The sequence below is a fragment of the Mercurialis annua genome, linkage group LG1-X (assembly GCF_937616625.2).
Source record: "Mercurialis annua linkage group LG1-X, ddMerAnnu1.2, whole genome shotgun sequence".
NCBI lineage: Eukaryota > Viridiplantae > Streptophyta > Magnoliopsida > Malpighiales > Euphorbiaceae > Mercurialis > Mercurialis annua.
This window is the reverse complement of record NC_065570.1, coordinates 50,823,933-50,843,745: the sequence shown is the minus strand read 5'-3', so window position 1 is coordinate 50,843,745 and position 19,813 is coordinate 50,823,933. Positions and strand designations below refer to the sequence as shown.

The following is a 19,813-nucleotide window of genomic DNA, read 5'->3' as shown; positions in this document are numbered from 1 at the left end:
AAGTTACGACTTTATTTTGTAACGTTTTGATCCTTAGACTTAAATCGCAATAAAAATGAAATATTGAGATTTGTTTTGCCACTATCCTTTAAGTAATACATATATTACTTTAATATAATACAAAATAGAGTATTATAAAAAAGGTTTAATCATTTTTTAAATTTAATTTTTTGTATTTTTTTATCAATTACGACCATGCTTTTTTTTATAATTATATCCAATTTGAAAGCTTTTTTTGCAATTGTAACTAACACTTTAAGTTTCATTTTTTAAATCCAGATCTTTATATTTTTTATCAATCACGATCAAATTTTATAAAAAATGTCGAACTTATGAAAAAAATTAATATAAACGTTGGTCGCAACTGCCAAAAAATTGGAAGGTTTGAATTTAAAAATAAAATAAATTTTTTTAATCATAATTACAAAAAAAACTTTAAATTAAATATAATTGTAACAATTTAAAAAATTGATTTTAATTGATAAAATCCCCAAAAACTTGGATTTAAAAATGGTAAAACCTTTAAGAAAAGGTCAATTGTGTATAATACTATAATATCTAATTTAATGAGCCATGGCGGGTGAATTTTAAGTTTAAAATTTATTCTAAGAAAAAAGAATTAGTACATAAAATTTCATTAGTTTTATCAAGAGTTTTTAAAAGTGAACCGGTTCAGCAACCGGTTTAACTAATTGAATAAATTATGTAATTTTTTGTTTTTTTAATGGTCTATTTAGATAAAATTATACTCTCGCCGTCCCATTTAAAAGTCTCATTGTTATTTTTCATATAGGGTTTATAATTTAATTGGTTGAATCAACAGTTTAGTTATTGGTTCAACCAGATTTACTATCGGTTTCACCATAGATTCAATTCGATCTTATTCAGTCTGACGGATTTTTGGAATTTTAGGTTCAGCTAGAACCGGCTGGTCTAGTTTTTGAGTCGCTGGTTTTTTTGTAAAGCTGATCAGCATATTTTAGCTGAAACATTTGAATTTGTGGTCATTTTGTACATGAACAAATCAACTTATACAATTTGTTGGCTTGTCGGCCTGAAGGATTTGCTTTAATTTTTTTCCTTGTCTACTAAATACTCCCTCTATTTTGTGTGTTTTTAGTTTGAAAAAAATAACTAAAATGGGACGAACAATGGGCGAGAAAACCGATGTTACCAAACCAAAATTGTAGGCTATAATTTGTGTCTGAAGTGGAAAATGATGAGCAAACAATGATTGATTCCACATTCTTGTTTCAATATCCTTCTTTGGATCCTATACAATCACTGCCCTCTTTGCTTTCTTGCCTATAAATAGGGGTTATAATTAGCTATGTGCACTATTCGGATATAATTGAACCGAAGGATCGAATCAAACTGAAATTTTAATTAAATTTAAATTAATAATTTTTAAAATTATAATTAATTTAAATCAATATGATTTCATTATGAGGTTTTTGAACCAACCGACGAATTAACTATATATATATATATATATATATATATATATAATGTTATTTTAAAAAAAAAAAAAAAAAAATTTTATGTATTTCTATAATTTATTAGGTTTAAATATCAATTTCCCCTCAAAAGTTGTATACAATTAAAAATAAATATCAAAACTAATTAATTTATTTTTTCTGTTAATAATTAATATTAATAAAGCTTGATTTTTTTATTAACTGAAATAACCAATCGAACCAAATTATTACTTTGATTCAATTATGATTTGTTTATATACTAGAATTTAGTTGCTGTTACGATAATATACAATTAAAAAAAAATATTGTTGCGGTTAATTTGGTTAGGTTCGGTGATCAAACTGACTTATGCACATCTCTAGTTATAAGTTTTCTAATTTTGTTGATTCAATCTATTTAATTAATTCATTTTGATTAATAAAAATAATTTGACCGCCATTAAATTGTTTTTACAAATTTAACTAACTATTAATTATATAATTTATTTGTTTAATATTTAATTATCCAATACCAACCGAGATTTATTGCATACAATTATTATTTCAGTTTGATTATAATAGAAAATTTAGGTAATACCTTTTTTATATTTTTATGTTTAACCGATTACATCGTTCAATTTATTATTTTAAGATTTTAATTTTTGATTAATCTATTTAAATTAATGTTAATTAAAATTAATCATTTTAATCAATTTGATTATAAAATAAAAATAAATAAATTGTTTTATCTAATTGTCGGTTTGCTCACCTTATTTACGAACATATCAATCAAGATTAAGAAAAAAAAGAAATTGACGACAGTAGTCCCAATTAAAGCATTGGGTGGACCATGGAGTAAATGTGGGGACAACCACACCATAATGTTTTGTAGAGTAAGTTGACCGGTCAAAAAATAAAGAGTCAAAGAAAACAATGGATAATAAGAGAAAAAAGAGAATTAGAAAACTGTGCCTAGCCATGTGGTAACATCTTTTGTTAAGAAAAGAATCTTCAATTCCCCACTATAGAATCTGGATCGTTGAGGTGGATAGTTATTTTTCTTTTATTTAACGGAAATTTCATTGACAATCTAAATCGGCTGTAATCGTGAGATATTCGAAAAAAAAAAATAACATATGACCATTTTTGATGACCTGATAAAAAACGGGTTGCGTTAAAATATGCGTAGTCTGATTCACAAATTGTCTTACAAAAATAAATAAAATATTATTAAATTGCTTAGCCAAATTAACACAATCCTCTAAGATAATATATGGATTGGATTTCTGATTCCCATCGCATAGGATTCAATAATTAGTTTATCAAATTTCTTGAGGCAACTCAACATTTCTCGAATATCCACCGATTCAGCCCTCTAGAAGAAAAATTGTCATCACATTAAACTTGCCTAGCTTGAATCAAACGACCCTCATTATTCCTAACAACAATGTTGATCGTTGCACCGCCTCCTCCAAACGTGGCAGCATCAACATTGGTTTTAAGCCATCCCTTCGATGGAGGAGACTAGCTAGTGCACCTATCTTCCTTCAACACACATGCAAATCGGAGCTCGCCTACTTGTTTCTTAACCATTTTCCAAGCTGACAATTGGGCGCAGGCAGCAACTACCACAACATCTGAAGAACCCGTCTTGCTTTTCCAAACCACATTGTTTTTGTAACCAGGGCAACCAACGTGCTTTCCTCACTCGGTAATCTGGCCATCAAGTTACTAATCCAATCCATGAAATCAGACCTCAAGTTCAGCAGAGACAACGAGATCATTTTCTAACAGTCCATCACAACCAGACAGTTAACAAAGAGGTGAATAACATTTTCCTTACTCGACCTACAAACAGCACACAACTCGTTAACAAACATACTCCTAGAAGCAAGATTATCAATAGTAGAAAGGTAACCCGAGCACAAACGCCACAAAAAGTTCCGAACATATAATGAGATATCCAACTTTCAAATCCTATTCCAAATTGAATCTGCTTGAGAAGAAATATCTCCACAAGCAGCCCTATAGAAACTACGAACTGAGAACCTCTCCTTTGAGTCTAAAATCCATTTCCAACCCTCCTCCAAATCTTGATTATAACCGGAATACTAAGAAATTTTAACTACGTCCCTCTCGTTAAACACATCCCTAACAAGACCCACGTCACATGACCTCCTACCAACCTCTAATAAACTACTCACCTTAGCATGCTCTAAGTTACCCTGTTTAGGAGTAGTAATAAAACTCTCGCCCTCTTTGCCTTACCAAGGGCATTCCCAAACCATTGTACTCTCGCCATTACCAATTTTAATTCTAACTCCCTTTGTCATAACCACTTGAGTCCCCACTATACTTCTCCAATTATAACTTGGGTTAGAGCCTAATTTTTCCTCGAGAAAAGACGACGTAGGAAAATATTTAGCTTTACATACTTTAACCATCAAGATATTCTCTAAATTAAGCATCCTCCACGCTTGCCCTAAATAACGTAGCTAAATTAAATTCTCGAATTCTTTTGCAACTCATACCAGCAAATTTTTTTGGAACACATAAACGCTCCCATCTAGTCCATTAATATCATTTTCTTCTCTTGATCTTTACCCCACCAAAAGGAGTTTAGAATCCTCTCCAAATAATTATAAATTTTAACCGGGACTAAAAAAACATTCATCACATAATTTGGCATAGATTGTGCCACAATTTTAATTAGAATCTCCTTTTCCCTCTAGACAAAAATTTAAAGTTCCACTCTTTAATCTTATTCAACACTCTCTCTTTAATATACCTAAAGATGTGATATTTATTTCGCCCTACCAAAGAAGGTAAACCCAAATATTCCTGCTATCTCCAGCCTCCTCCACCCCCAAAAAACTCTTAATATTATTTATATCTCCCACTAATATATTGTAATACCCCGTAGTTTTCCAGTAAGTTCCGATGAACTTTCCAAGTTTGTTACTTTGGTTTTGTGTAGTTTTTATATTGGTTTATAAGTTTTGGTATGTGTGTTATGTGCTTAGATGTTTGGTTGGGTTTTTACCTTGATGTTTTCAGTGTTTCGGGCAAAGAAAGTCGGGCCGCTTTGCGTTTTGGAGTGAGGTCCGACCGGGCCATCTTTTTCGAGTCAGGGCTGTCAGCCCTGGACCCTCGGTCCGGCCAAACCGTTGTCCAACTGGACCAAACCATGGTCCAGCCAAACCACTCCATCAGCAGCTCGGGTTTTTGCTTTAAAAACTTCCTTTATGCGACCTAAATTCATTCCTAACCTTTTCTAATACCCTAAAACGGCCGAGACCTCCCTCATACTCCATTCCTAACTCATCCTTTGTATTTTTGGATCATTGGTAAGTGTTTTGGGTCATATCTTTCATGGTTAAATCTTTGGTTCATGACTGTATGATTGTAGATTCAATAGCTTCTTGTCATCTATGTTTGTAGGCTGATTTGGGTCAGTTAATTTCTGGGTTTGATTTGTTTTTGGCTAATCAAAAGGTATGTGGCTTTAATCTCTTGTTATGATTCGTAGAGATTGCTAGGTTATCATGTGATTTATACTTAGGTTGTTTTGCCTTGTGTATTCTGATTTGCCTTGATTTATTACATAAATAAAAATATGGCGGTAAAGAATATTGTCAAAGTGAAAGTTAAAAGCAATCCATCTAGAACCCTTAGTAATCGTGGCATTACTAATAAAAACAGAGTTCCAATAAGAACTAAACCACCTGAAGCACCACTGATGGAATCTAATCAAATCCAAAGTCTAATTAAGGCCATAAATTGTTAATGAGAAAATTATCAACAATTTTCTTTTTGGACTCGACTAGACCAATAAACAATAAATCATGCGTAGAAATCATCCGACTAATAAATTTCTGCTTCCTATTGTTGAATAATCCTCCTCCGCAATCTAAGAAACAAAAGATCGGGGCAAAAACATGGACGGGAAAAAACCGCAAAGGAAAAAAGAACCTTAATTTTGCTGAAAGCTAGTTGTAGAATCCATTTTTTGCGCCAATTTGCGCAGAGTTGCTGATCTGGTTTCACGCTGAAAAATACCCAGACCATGCCTAATTTGCGATGTCTTGCTTACCCTATCCTCTTGTGCTGACACATCAGGAAAATCTTCCTCTAATCCATTGATTCTATTCAAATTTACAATGTCCGCATCCGATAACTCTTCGCCGCTTGCCACTTTCCTAGTAGAGTGGGATAAAATATATTCCATACTATCAACTTTTTTCATATGCGTTTTGTTAGGTGTTGCATTATTTTCGTAGATCTTCTCCACCTGCTTCTCCGCGACAAGGGTAACATCAGAACTGTTCAATTCTATAGGTGGGTTTGCAACCAGCTCCAATAAAACTGCTTCACCATCGTTATCATTAACGGTTTCCTCCAAGACCCTCTGTTCAACATCCTGTTGTTCAGCAAACTGTTGTTCAACGACAACAGCAATGGCACCCGAAGACGTGTTGTTCAAGATCTCTTGCTGACCGTCCAAGGCATTGTACTCTATGTTCGAGACCCGCTCTTTTAAGTGTTCCACGTTCTAGACCTGCTGCTCTAGAAACTCTTGTTTTGTTCCAACCATAACTGTTTTTAATAACAAATTGTTATTATCATTCAGATGATGAGTATCAACACCTTGAAAATCACGCCTTGTCTCAATGACATCAATGCCCATATTCTTTGTAGAAACAGAATAATTGATATTTCCAACTTTCTCACATCTAACTAAACTTGAAAGTAAAGGTTCCTTATGATGCAAGCAACGATTACTCTCAACAAGACGATCAATAAGAACCCCTTCTAACATGTGATCATGAAACGATTCTTCCCTTTCAACAATTGAGTCAGCTACCACAGTGTTGAACGAATCAAGCAAATTAACGCAAACCTTGGGAGTGGTAGCTTGCTCCACGTTGTTGTCCACAACCAGAAAAGAAGAATAAGTCCTTTCTCCATTCACAACAAAATCAATCGGTTTGTCCACTTCCTTGATAAATATGGGGTAATATTTATCGCCAAATATCGCCTCCAGGGAGTGATTTATCATGACAGATCTATATAAAATATATTTATTTATAAAATTTGTTTCCAAATATATTATTAGAGTAAAATTTAATAATCGATGATGCTATTTTCAATATAATAATTGATAGCGATAAAATAAAATAAAAATTGTTTGAACAAAATTACTTTCTTTAATTGACAAGAGGAATACAGTCAAATGTAAAAAAATAAATTTGTCAAAATAAAAAAATATCGTTTTGTTTTTATATAATTGCTACGTAAATTATAATTTAACAAGATTGCAATATGTGTCTGTAATCAATTAAACAAAATTTAATTTAAGTAAATTATTTTATAATTAATAAAATTGATAATTACAAATTAATTAAAAACTTAACATGTAAATTTAATATATATATTGTAATAACCCGTAAAATTTTGAAATTTAATTTGCGAGTTTCGGAAATTATTTGAGTCGTTTTACGTATTTGAAATTCGAATTTGGTTCGATTCAAGTCCGGGTTGGACGTGGTTCGACCAATATTGGGTTGAACCAGGCCTCGTTTGAACCAAAGGTCTCAAACGAGACCTGGTTTGGTTCGGTCTCGAATGAGAATTGGAAGTCTCGTTCGAGATTTCACAACTTTGGCAGGTTTCGAACGAGACCTGCAAATCTCGTTCGAAACCTGCCTCAGAATCGTGTTGAGGCACGATTCTGAAGCCCTTCCCCCGTGTATCTCGGCCCCAAAATCTCCAACTTCTAACTTCACAATCCAAGCTCTATTTATTCCCTTGAATTCTCATCAACCCTAGCCGTATTTGTGTTCCTTGCATCTCTGAAATTCATCAAAACTCCATCGCCCTCATCAGTAAGCTCTTTCCTTCACAAACCCAGTTTTATTCAATTACGTTGCTTCCATTCGAAATTAATATCTCTCTCGTTTCAGCACCAAATTGCGTTCCGTTTAATTCCAGAGATTGTAGACTCAACCCTCTACAAGTCCGTGCTTATTTTTCAGATAACAGTATGTTCTCTTTTCTGTTATAGCTGCCGCCGTCTCACCATTTGGTGTAAATTTATGTTTTAATACAAAAATCGACAGTTTACTAATTCAATCAGTTCCACAGCCGTTTGAAGATCGAGATCAGTTTTGTTTATTTCCAGCGATAGAAGACTCACGTGTCTACAAATCCCAACTTTTGTTTCGTCAAACGGTACGTAAACGAAATCGTATCAATCGCTGCCGTTTTACTGTTTTCAAGTTATTTTATGTTTTGGCTCTAAAACGATACTTTCGTTTTTCAATCCGTTTCACAGCCGTTCGGGGATCAAAATCAGTTCTGTCCATTCCCCGTGAAAGTAGACTCACGCCTCTACGATTCTATACATTTCTTTCGTCAAACGGTACGTAAACGAACCCGTATCAATCGCCGCCGTCTTATCGTATTCCCTTGATATTAAGCTGTGATGTTTTAAAAATTGTTGCTGCCGAATGCTTCTTGTTCCTTTAGCTATGATTTTGTTTCCTTTTGGGGTTATGATTATGCTAGATTATGATTATAAGCTTGGGTGTTAGAATCATTAAACTCTTGACTAGTATTTATCATTCGGTTTTAGGATTCATCGTTTTTATTTTCTTAATTTACAAGTTTTGTAAATGGTTCTCCTTGGCTTCGGTTCTTCTTAACTGAATTGGCTTGACGTGTGTAGCTTGCATTGGTGTGTAGTTCTTGTAGGGATGAAAAGTGGTGAGAAATTGTTGTGATTAATAAGCTTGTTAAATTCTGTTTTGCCTAACTGCTGTACGCGTGAAATTTGAATGAAATTGTTGGGTTGCATAATGAAGAAGATGACGAGGTGTCATTAAATGGTTGGGTGGTTTATTTGCTTTTTGGTTAAATGGCTATGTTAGTCATTGAGTTTTTGTGTCTTAAATTTATTGATTCCTAAAGTTATCTTTTAACTGTTTTTGATTGATTTTTGATTTTAATTTACGAAATTTATTTCGACTTATTAATTAATAATTTAGATAATATTATTATTTATAATTTGAAATTACCTTGGGCATTTATATATTTTTTTATTTAAATTAATATTAAATTCATTATAGTTATTTAGGATTTTATAATCGACTATATTAAATGAGAAATTGGGGATTTTATTTAATTTGAAAGTTGTCAAATAGATATGTTATTTTTAAGACCTAAAAATAATATTTGAGTTATTTAAAAATTAAATTAATAATTTGAGTTTAATTAATAATTTGAGTTTTTGGCTTAGCGTGCCGATTTGGCTAAATTTATAAATTAGCCTTTTATTTATCTGTTAATTTATTATTTGAAGTTTTTGCCGGTAATATTTAATTACTTGGGTTTCAAGCTATTGAGTTCTATTTTGATATTGATTAATATTTTTATTAGATATTAAATTATAAACTGTGGTTTATAACTCTGGTTTTATGGTTGGGTCGGGTTAGATTTGGGTCGCCCGATATGTGGGATTAGCTTGGTAGTTTTAAGAAATTCGGTTACCCCACTATTTGAGGAAAAGATTTTATTTATTAATTAAATATTATTTAATTAATATTTTGGATAAACGTAAATATGAACTCAATAGACTTGATTTATTTACGGCATTATAATTTAAGTGAGATTGTGTTTTCTCTGTGATTCTATTTAGTTTATTATTTGCACTACTCCTACGTGATGTCTAGTATTCTTAGAGTTAGGGGTTGGAGCGATTTTAACGAATGATTTATTTTTAGACTCTTCGACTACTCGCGCTCCGGAGTCGAACCAGGGTTAGCTGTTTGCCGAAGTTCACGTGGATAAGGAAGCATTGAGTTTGTAGTGCTATTTACCGATTTATTAAATACCGCATCGTATTTTAATATTATAAATGTTTTTGAACTGTTTTTACGGATTATGGATCTTGATTGAAACGAGCTACTCGATAGGCTTGTATCGAGACTGTGTGCACCGGTAAGTACTCTGGGAAAAGGCAGACTAATGATTTGCTTACGCTGGTATATATATATATGACGAGAATTTGTTCCCGTCCACTCTGGGTTTATTAGTATGCTATGTCATACTTACGCTGGGATCATTTAAATATTGTTTTCCATAATCATATTATATTAGTGTAAAAAGGTTTTGATTTAAAGGTTTTAAACTTAATAAATGTAAATAGTATTGCGAACTCATCTCAGTATATCTGACCCCGTTGTTTTCCCAAATTTTTCAGGTTTATGATTTGAAAGCTGGTCCGCTCCGATTCTTTTGATTCTTCGGAGGTTTTTACGTTATTTAAATTAGTTACTGTTTTCGAACTCTTAGACCACAGTAGAACTAGTTATTATATATTACATTGATATTACACTTGGGATTATCGATTTGATCGATTATTTATTATTAGTATATTTACTCTGGATTACTTGAATATTATATTTAAGGCATGCTGTTGAGCATTTTTGAATATTAAAATTATTTATATTGGAACTGTAATATAAATTGCTAGACCTAATTAGGAGTCTCGGTTGCCCCCGAGCAGTTTTTCTGCAGGTTTAAATGATGATAATACCCAAGTCCGTGAGACCTCGTCATGCCTAAGCGCTGAAGAGGGAATTACTTGAATTCCCAGAAATACCGAGTCAAGTTCAAGGCGCGTTGCCAGAGATTTGGATTATGGGAAAATGGAATAATATCTAAAAAACGGATATATGAAATTATTTTTCTATTTGGAGACAAACTCATATTTAGAAAGATAAGTCTATTAGAAAATAATAAATTCTTTTCATATTCAAATCACACTCTACTAAATAAGAAATATTTTTCTATTCAAACTATATAAAGTATTTTCTCGCTATTACTATATAAGAAATTTGAACTATACCTTAAAACACAATTGTATATAAAAAGCAAATACTCTACTCAAAATTCAATACAAACTTTAGCATCGGAGAGTTAATCGGACAGTCACTGTTTGATTGACTGTCTACTCAGTTTTGCAGGTTTAATCAAAAATTCAGAAGAAAAACTCCATTTATTATTATTTTACTCGGGATTCAAAGTTATAAAATATTTTGTATTAAAATTAATAAAATTGAAAATTTATATTAAAATTATAAAATATACAATTTCATAATTAATTTGTAATTAGTTGTTAATAAAATTTTAATAGGATTAGTAAAAACAAGTTAAAAGAAATACTTGAACATTAAGTTTTTTTTATCTGGTTTGACTGAAAATTACACCCTCCGTCTTAATAGAATTGTGCACTTTGCCTTTATCATACAGTTTAAGAAAAGCAATTATTGCTTATGATTTTTTAAAAAAATTCTTATTTTTTTATCATATCTCTATTTAATATAGGGTCCACTTGCAATTTACTTTTAATTTATTTATTGGTAGATTTTAATTAGGAGTAATATAGAAAATTTGAGTGTAAAAATTAATTACCTTTAAAAGTGGATAATAGTTTTGGAATAATTTTTTTTTTAAAATGGACAACTCTATTAAAACGGGGAGTATATATTTTGAAAAAGAAAAATAGAGGTTTGTTATTCGGCACGTGACATATAATGATGAAGATCACGTGAGAAACGATACGGTTAATGTACGCAATGCACATGACATGAAACAGCGCGTCATGGTCATGGTTTTGGTAACGGATTTAGATTTGTCCATATCCTGGATAAGGACACAGATTGCACTGATCACAAACAACAAAAACAACCGTTATATCTACTCGCATTCTGATTATGTGTTTGTTATGCCTTAGCTAACGTATGCAAAAAATGATGTGCCAACGTTCTCAATGCATCTTATAATTGAGCTATGAGTTGAGAATTTTATGTGTAATTTCTATTTTATTGTTTTTATTGCATGTGTTTAATAATTCTGAAAATTACTTTTAAATTTAAGACAATTACTATCACCTTAGTTCAAATTCTTACCTTCTCATTCATTTTAAAAATGTACTCCCTCCGTCCCAATAGAGTTGTCCACTTTGGAAAAAAAAATTGTCCCAAAATTCTTATCCACTTTCAAAAAGTAACTAACTTTTAAACTCAATTTTCCTTTATTATCCCTATTTAAAATCCACTAATGAGTAAATTGAAAGTAAATTACAGGTAGACTCTATATTAAATAGAGGTATGACAAGAAAAACAAGGAAAAATTTACAAAATTCATATGCAATAATTGCTTTTCTTAAACTGTGTGATAAAGGCAAAGTGGACAACTCTATTGGGACGGAGAGAGTAATATATTTCCAAATGCATAAGATAGTAATTAGAACATTGTAACGGCAATGTTATTATTATTTCTTTGACTTATAAATTAAGTGCTCTCTATAATAACAGATTTTTTTTAGAATTATTGATTGATTGTTGAATTATAAAAATTAACCACTCCTAAAAAAACCTGATTTTAACGACGGATTTTAGCAACGAATATAAAATTTATCGCTAATTTTTTTATTGACGGATTCCAAACTCATCGTAAAGTCTCCAATTGTAAAACTTTTTTTTAGCCACTTTAGCGACGGATATGGAAATCTGTCGCTAATCCGTCGCTAAAGTGCGTTTAGTAAAACACACCATTTCACTTTACCCACTTTAGCGACAAATTTCTATATCCGTCGCTGAACTCATTCGTTGATGAAACGAACCGTTTCATTATCGGAGATAGCGGCGAATAGTTTAAAATTAAAACATGTTAGCCTGATGGTCTTCTTCTTCCTCATTCTGCAACTTCTCTTTTTTTACCCTAATCGTCGTTCTCTCCATTTCCACCACGCCACCGCCATTCTGTCCATCACCACACCCCCACCGTCCCCTCAAACTCCCTCAACACTTAAACCTCACCGTTGAACCCAACGCCGTCGTCGTTCTCAAACTGACGCTGCCGTTTTGGGCCCCACTCTAACTGCCATCGTCCAGTCCTGATAAATTAGGTTTCTATTTGTTTTTAATTTAAACTTATAATTTTGTAATTTTATTATAATTATTTTATTTTATTAATATAAAATAAAAACTATATCTTAACAGTCATGAAATTTGAATTTTAAACTCTAATGAAGCAGATTAAAATACTAGTTATTGGGATTGGTGTAAACTCTATTGTTCTAGTTCTCCACTTGAGAGTTTAGGTCAAGTAATAGCGTTGTATTCGTAATAGTAATCCATGATTTGGTTCTATTATTAGTGCACGTAAGTGAGCTGGACCATCAATACTTTTGGATGATCATTAGCTAGCTTGAACTGTTTGGAATTTTCAGCTAATGAATGGCTGCGCCCAAAACTATTCAGTTATATTGTACCCCCTCCATCTATATTTTATTTTTAAATGTTCTATTTTAACAGTTTTATTTTTACTTTTAAAATATTTTCACATTAACTTTTCTTTTATTGTTTATTTAGTCATCTCAAATGAAAAATTCCACTATATTAATAAAGAAAAAATATAAAAAGACAAAAATAATAAATATTTTTTTAATCTTTATATAAAAATAAATGAATTTTTTTAAATAGGACGGAGGGAGTAGATTATTTGAATGCACTGATATGAATAAATTGTATAGAATTTAACAAAAATTATTTGAGAGTTCATAACGTTTATATTTGATGTATTTAAGATTTTGTTTAGAATTTTAAAATTATTTAGAATTGGTTCAAATTCTAACAAAATTGATAAAAAAAATTAATTTTTTTTTGAATGCCATAGTTATTTTTAATAAATAATAATAACAATCGCTATTTTAAAACAAAAATGGTAAATATAAATTATTTAACACACATACTAATAATTTTTAATATAATAAAATATTTTTCATATTAAAACTATTTCAAACATAATATGTAAGTTTATATTATTTTTATTAATTAAATTTTATACTTATATTTTAGGATATCAAATACAACAAAATTCAAATAATTCGTCCATAATTCACATAGCTATTTGATGTTAGCATATGTATAGTTGTTCTCTGCTATTTGTGATATTATTTGTTAATTTCACATTATATGTTAATTTTCTAAAATATTTCACCAAATTTTATTAAAATTAAATCTGACACACTTATATTTATGAAGATTCAAAATTTAAATTTGAAGGACTGATATGAAACAAACAGTATTACTCACAAAATAAAAAAATAACTTATGAAACTATTTGCTAATAATAACAGTCCCCTATTAATTTTTTTCATCAACCATAAACTAATTTCTAATTGATATTAAAAATTATAACTATGACATCCAATTAAACCATCACATGACAAAATTTTCATAAAAAAAGAAAAACAAACATCTCATAAAAAATTTGACAAATAAAACTTTTAAAAATAAAAAATAAATACAATAGTAAAAAATAAAAGTTCTTTGTTGATAAAAAAAATAAACTTTTAAAAATAAAAAATAAATATAATAAGATTCGGTATTCATTATTGAAATTCTTGATCTATTTTTTATTCTTTATTCGTTATAAATTGAATTTGATACGTGTTTCGTCGGTTACCTAAAAATAATAATAGAAATATTAATTATTTAAAACGTTTTATAAAATTAAAACATACATAAAATAAATAACTATCATCAACTATTAAAAATAAATCATTATCAGCAATCGGTAAAAAATAGACGGTTACGATTTTTTTTATGAAAGTGACGGCAGATATGCAAAAAGAGAAGATGCAAAAAAAAAGAGAAGGAATGGTGATATGAAAGTGACGGCAAATAGGCCAAAAGAGAAGACAAAACCCTTAAAAAAATTGAGGGCATTATGGTCAAAAGGGAATTATTTTTTTGTCATGTGTTGTTCATTTGTAAATTCTATCTATTTTACTTGGATTTATAAATCCACAAATTATAACTAACATTAATTCTCAGATTTTAATTTCAAAAATTGTGCTTGTTCATTCGTTCATTCCAAACATAAAAAAAATAGAATTATAAATGAATTCCGATTTTTTTAAGGAATTCATTCATTTTAAAGGGGGCAATAGAAAAAGAGAGAGGGAGATATTAGTTAAAAAAATGATTGAAAATAATTTAGGGAAGTAATTGGCATCGGGCTAGTCTAAATATAAGCCTGAAGAACCCTTCTATTAGATGGCCATCCAGAGGCCCGATATTTTGAGACTATAACATGAGCTGCAAAATTAGAAAAATTACCCACAATATAATTTTTTTATGAGAATATTACACCATTTATAAAAAAAATGAAAAAAATTGCAAAAATATCTGTTGAATTTTTTCATTTACAAAATTCCTAATATATTTAAATATATTTATAAAAATACCAAAAAAAATAAAAAAAAATTACAAACATACGGTATTTACTGTTGATATAATGTCAGTATACTAATTAACTAAAAATATACTAACGTTATACCACCATTGTACCAATATTATACACATTAGAACATACTGAAATTTAATTTATATTAAATAAAAAATTTATCAAAATCACATCAAATCGTATACTAAAAATTAAACTAATAGTATACTAAAATAATACCAACATTATACCAAGAGCATACACATCAAAATATACTGAAAGTTTATTAATATTAGATAAAAATCACACCAACATTATACCACGTCGTATACTAATAATTAAACTAACAATATACTAAAAGTATACAAAAAATATACAAATTTTCTTGTTCATTACCAACTATAGTGAAAATACATATGAAAAATGTATTTTTTTTGGTAAGCCCATCTGGTTTCCAAAGTTTTGCCCTGACTAATCCGGATCCGACACGCGTCGCGTACTTGGCATGGTGGGTGAGTCTGCCAGTGTAAATTTTCTGCATGAAAAAATGTATTTTTATCAACTAGAAAATATAAAAAAAATTATTATTGATATACCAAAAGTATACTGATATTATACCAATAATAAACCAAATACTATTTTTAAATTTTCTGGTTCATAGTCTTAATATTCTGAAATTATACCAAAATTATACACATCGTATTTTTATAAATAATTTTCATTTTTTGATATTTTTATAAATAATTTTAAATCAGTCGGTATATTTATAAATAAAAAAAAGTCTACGACCAAAAATTAACGATGAGGCGACATAAAATTGTTTTAATTTTTTTACTTACAATGTAATGAAGATAAACATAAAATAAATAGAAAATAAACAAAAGATAAACAACAACGATGTTTAAAATATTTTTAAAGTTTTTGTTTTATAATGTAAATGACGATAAACAAAAGATAGACAAAATATAAACAATTGTGTGGCATAATTTTAGGCTTAATTACTTAAAAAACATGCACCTTTAATCTTTATTTCGTTTATACCCTGACCTAGAAAAAATGACACATATACTATTGACGTTATTTTTTTGTTTCACCTCTACCCCAAAATAAAAAAATAATAATTTACTCAAAACAACTAAATATAAGGAATATTTCATACTTTTTTCAATTAATAAAAATACAAACAAATCCTTCATCTTTAAAAACGTTTAAATAAGTCCTAAAATTTAATTAATTTTTTTATTTAAAAAACAAGCATCGAACCGCCATCCGATTTAATCCGCCATCCAAATTTTTGAAATCCGCCGCAGGATTTTTTTTGAAACCGCCGTCGCCGTTCTCCTTCCACGGAAGGAGGAAAATTTATTCTTCCTTCTTTGAAAGGAGGAACGATCTCTTCCTCCTTCCGTGAAGGAGGAACATCCTCCTTCCGGTGGAAGGAGGAGCAGCGGCTCCTCTGTTGCTCCTCTTTTCGGCGGTCGTTCGATAATTGACTTTTTTTTTAATTTATTCTGTTTTGTTGAATAGCGGGTTTTTAAATCGGAGTATGGTGGTAGGTCGGAATTGAATAATTTTTTAATTTATTTTGTTTTGTTGAATAGCGGGTTTTTAAATCGGAGTATGGTGGTAGGTCGGAATTGAATTATTTTTTTATTTTTTTAACAGTTTTAATTTTTTAAAATTATTAATAATTAATGTAAATTAATTAAAAAGCATGAGGTGAATTTTTTTAAAGAAGAAGGTGTTTTGTTATAATTAATAAAATTAACTTGTAATTAGAATATATGCTGAAAATGAAGGATTATTTTACACTTTTTTTCAATAGAAAAAAAAAGGTCAATTTAATACCTCGAGGGTAGAGGTGAAACAAAAAGACAACGTCGATAATATATGTGTCATTTTTTCTAAATCAGGGTATAAACGAAATAAAGAATAAAGGAGGAGTTTTTTTTAAGTAGGTAAGCCCATAATTTTATTTTTAAAGTTTTTGTTTTATAATGTAAAAAAATTATAAATAAAAAAGGGTTAATGTCAAAAAAAATTACGAACTTTACACGTTTTTTCATTTTAATTACAAAGTTTAAATGTTCTCATTTTCATACACGAACTACCACTTTTTCCTAAATTCATACACGGTGCTGAGGTGGCACTCATTTATTAGTGTAAAATGACCTCCACCTCAGCGAATTACACCAATGGAGCCGTGACACCTCATCACCGTGCATGAATTTGAGAAAAAGTGATAGTTCGTGCATGAAAAAAAGTTCGTGAATTTTTATGACATTACCCCAATAAAAATAAACAAAAAATAAATACTAACATTCAATTAAATATTTCTAATGTTTTTATTTGCGATGCAAAGAAAAATAAAGAATTTAAACCATAAATAAACTACAAATAAACAATCACTCTAAAAATTAAGAGTTCTAACGTTTTTGTTCTTAAATATAAACTGCCCAAGTTTGTAACCAAAATATTGTTTTGGCATGAAAATAGCATTAAGGCGTAACCCATCTAAAGGTCCCTGTAATTTACACTTTTTTTCCCGTAGGTTCTTATACTTCAATTTTGTATTATCTGGTCCTTCTACTCAAAAAGGACCTGAAAATAAAAAATAGGTAAGTAGAGTGACCAGATAATACAAAAATAAAGTATAAAAACATACGAAAAAAAGTGTAAAGTACAGGGGCCTTTAAATGGATTTGGCCTAGCATTAATCATAAAATAGTTTTTCTTTTTGGCTATGAAACATAATACATGTATACTGATACCACCATTTTACTACTGTACCTATATATTCATCTTTTTCTAACAAATTTCTCTTAAATCAAAAGTAGTAGTAAAATCAAAAACAAAAATATAAAATTTATGATACAAATAAATTAAATTAATCAAGGCATAATCAATTAATTTCATAATCTGAAATAATCCAATTCATTAATAAAACTTAGAAAACTCACAATTGATAGATTCATAATCTGAAAATTTAAATTCAGTAAAAGCGGCAGAAAACTTCAATTTTTTAATTTATATTGTTGATAGATCCAAGGCAATATGAGTAAGATCGTTGCCAACAATGTTAACGGGAAAGCGTCGTCTTTTTGAAGGGGAGAAGTTGTTGGAAGTTTACAAATGGTGGAGGAGAAAATGTGTTTGTTTTAAAGGATAAAGATTGAGTAAATTTTCTGGTACTCTTTAACTGATTTGCTAATTTTGAAATACAATATTTTTAGGTGGTAAAAATAGTAAATTTTTATCTTTTTTCGGTATATCCGTAAAAATCCCTCGAAATTATATTGTGGAAAGGCCCATCATTAGTTTTGCCTTTTATCACGAGCATGAGTAGATAATAAATTTTTTAATTATTAAAAGAAGGAAGTTCGAACTTAAATATTTTAAATTTGGATATATTATATGTATCACCTCAATAATTAAAAAGATTGTTTGATATAATTACGTTCTTAAGCTTAACATTTATTTTTTTTGAAATTTATTTTGAAATTTCAAATTTTCATAAAATTAACTACTCATAATTTAAATTAACAAATTTAATTAATTTTTTTAATTAAATTATTGAGTGTGAAATATTTTGTAATTATTTAGTCTGTGATTATATTTGATAATGGAAAAATGTAATTTAATAGAAAGAAGAATGATAATGAAATAAAAAAGAAAGAATTTTTTTTTCCGTCCCAAACTAATGTTAACATATGATCTTGTGTTAATTGATGACAATACTTGTTACAAGAAGAAGATATACACAATTAAGAAACTACTAATCATCACATATTTAAAGTTATGAACTAATTAACCCGACATATCAATAAATACAGCTAACTAACTCATAACAAATAAATACATTAGTCTCCTTCAAGTCCATTTAAATGAATGACATATAAGTAAAATGATAAAAACATTATCAAATTAAATTAAAATTTATTTATATATCATCCATCTATATAGATTTGAGGGAAATGGAAAAATTTTGGATTTGAGGGGAGCCATTTCTGGCTACGAACTTGGAGACGAATAATTATGAGAAAACGCAAAAATATTTTAATCTAATTAATGATTAATGTAAAATAACAGAAATATTGCTGAAAAAGACTGGTATTTTTTCACTTTTTCTCGCTAAAAATCAGTGACGAAGCCAGACCCTAATTTGAGGCTGGGCACAATATAACTAAATAAAATAAAATTTTATACTATAAATAACAGACTTAATCAACAAAAAATATCAAGTTTTTACGAGTTTTGTCAGTTATATCCGAACTTTTAAAATCGGCACATTTAACCCGTTTTAGCATATTTAGTATCTTTCATAATCAAACCAATTTTTTGCCAAAATATTTAATTTTTATGTGATTTAGTTGGATGAGTAATGTTGCCATGTCACCATTCGTTGAATTGGCAGTGACGTGGCCGACATATCGTCTAAAAATTGGTTCGATTTAAAAAAAAAATAGCTATAAAAAGTATCAAATATGCTAAAACAGGCTAATGGGCCAATTTTTAAATATTTGAATATAACTAACAAAACTCGCACACAATTGGTATTTTTTTGTGATTAAGCCTAAATAATATACAAAGAAATTTAAGTTTTAAATTATAAAATAGGACATTTATATAAAGAACAAATGTTTTAATTTTTTTTCAAAAATAAGTATATTAATAGAAGAAAATATTATATGCATGGTTGTAGGACAACTAAATAATCTGTACAAATATAACTTACAAATAATGCCTAAGGTAATATTATTGAAAAAGGATTTGAGGTAGGGCCCAGGCACTGCCTGGCCCTACCCTAGATCCGTCTCTGCTAAAAATACCTAGCCGCCAATAGTTTATTTATCCTGTCTTCTCCTGTTGCCGTTAATGGTTTAATTTTGCTGTTGGCGGTAGCCATCTTTTTTTTTATTTCGCTTATACTTAATGGATTAATATTTATCGTCGAAAACCAAGTCGAAGATAGATTAAGACCTTTCAACAATGAAGATGGAATCGTTTATGTGCTATATTGGTTTTTTTATTGATGTTTTCTATTATTTTTTGTCATTTATA

At 29.4% G+C, this 19,813-nt stretch overlaps 1 long non-coding RNA gene across 2 annotated transcripts; it reads left to right on the top strand.

The window, feature by feature from the left end:
• The first annotated feature begins 7,163 nt into the window (after positions 1–7,163).
• LOC126666228 (uncharacterized) lies at positions 7,164–9,897 on the top strand. Of its 2 annotated transcripts, XR_007637831.2 has the most exons (5): positions 7,164–7,341; positions 7,420–7,497; positions 7,601–7,687; positions 7,791–7,877; positions 9,238–9,897. It is a non-coding gene; the product is annotated as an uncharacterized LOC126666228 (long non-coding RNA). The 2 variants fall into 2 exon arrangements; XR_007637830.2 differs by having other exon boundaries at positions 7,166–7,497.
• The last annotated feature ends 9,916 nt before the right edge of the window (positions 9,898–19,813 follow it).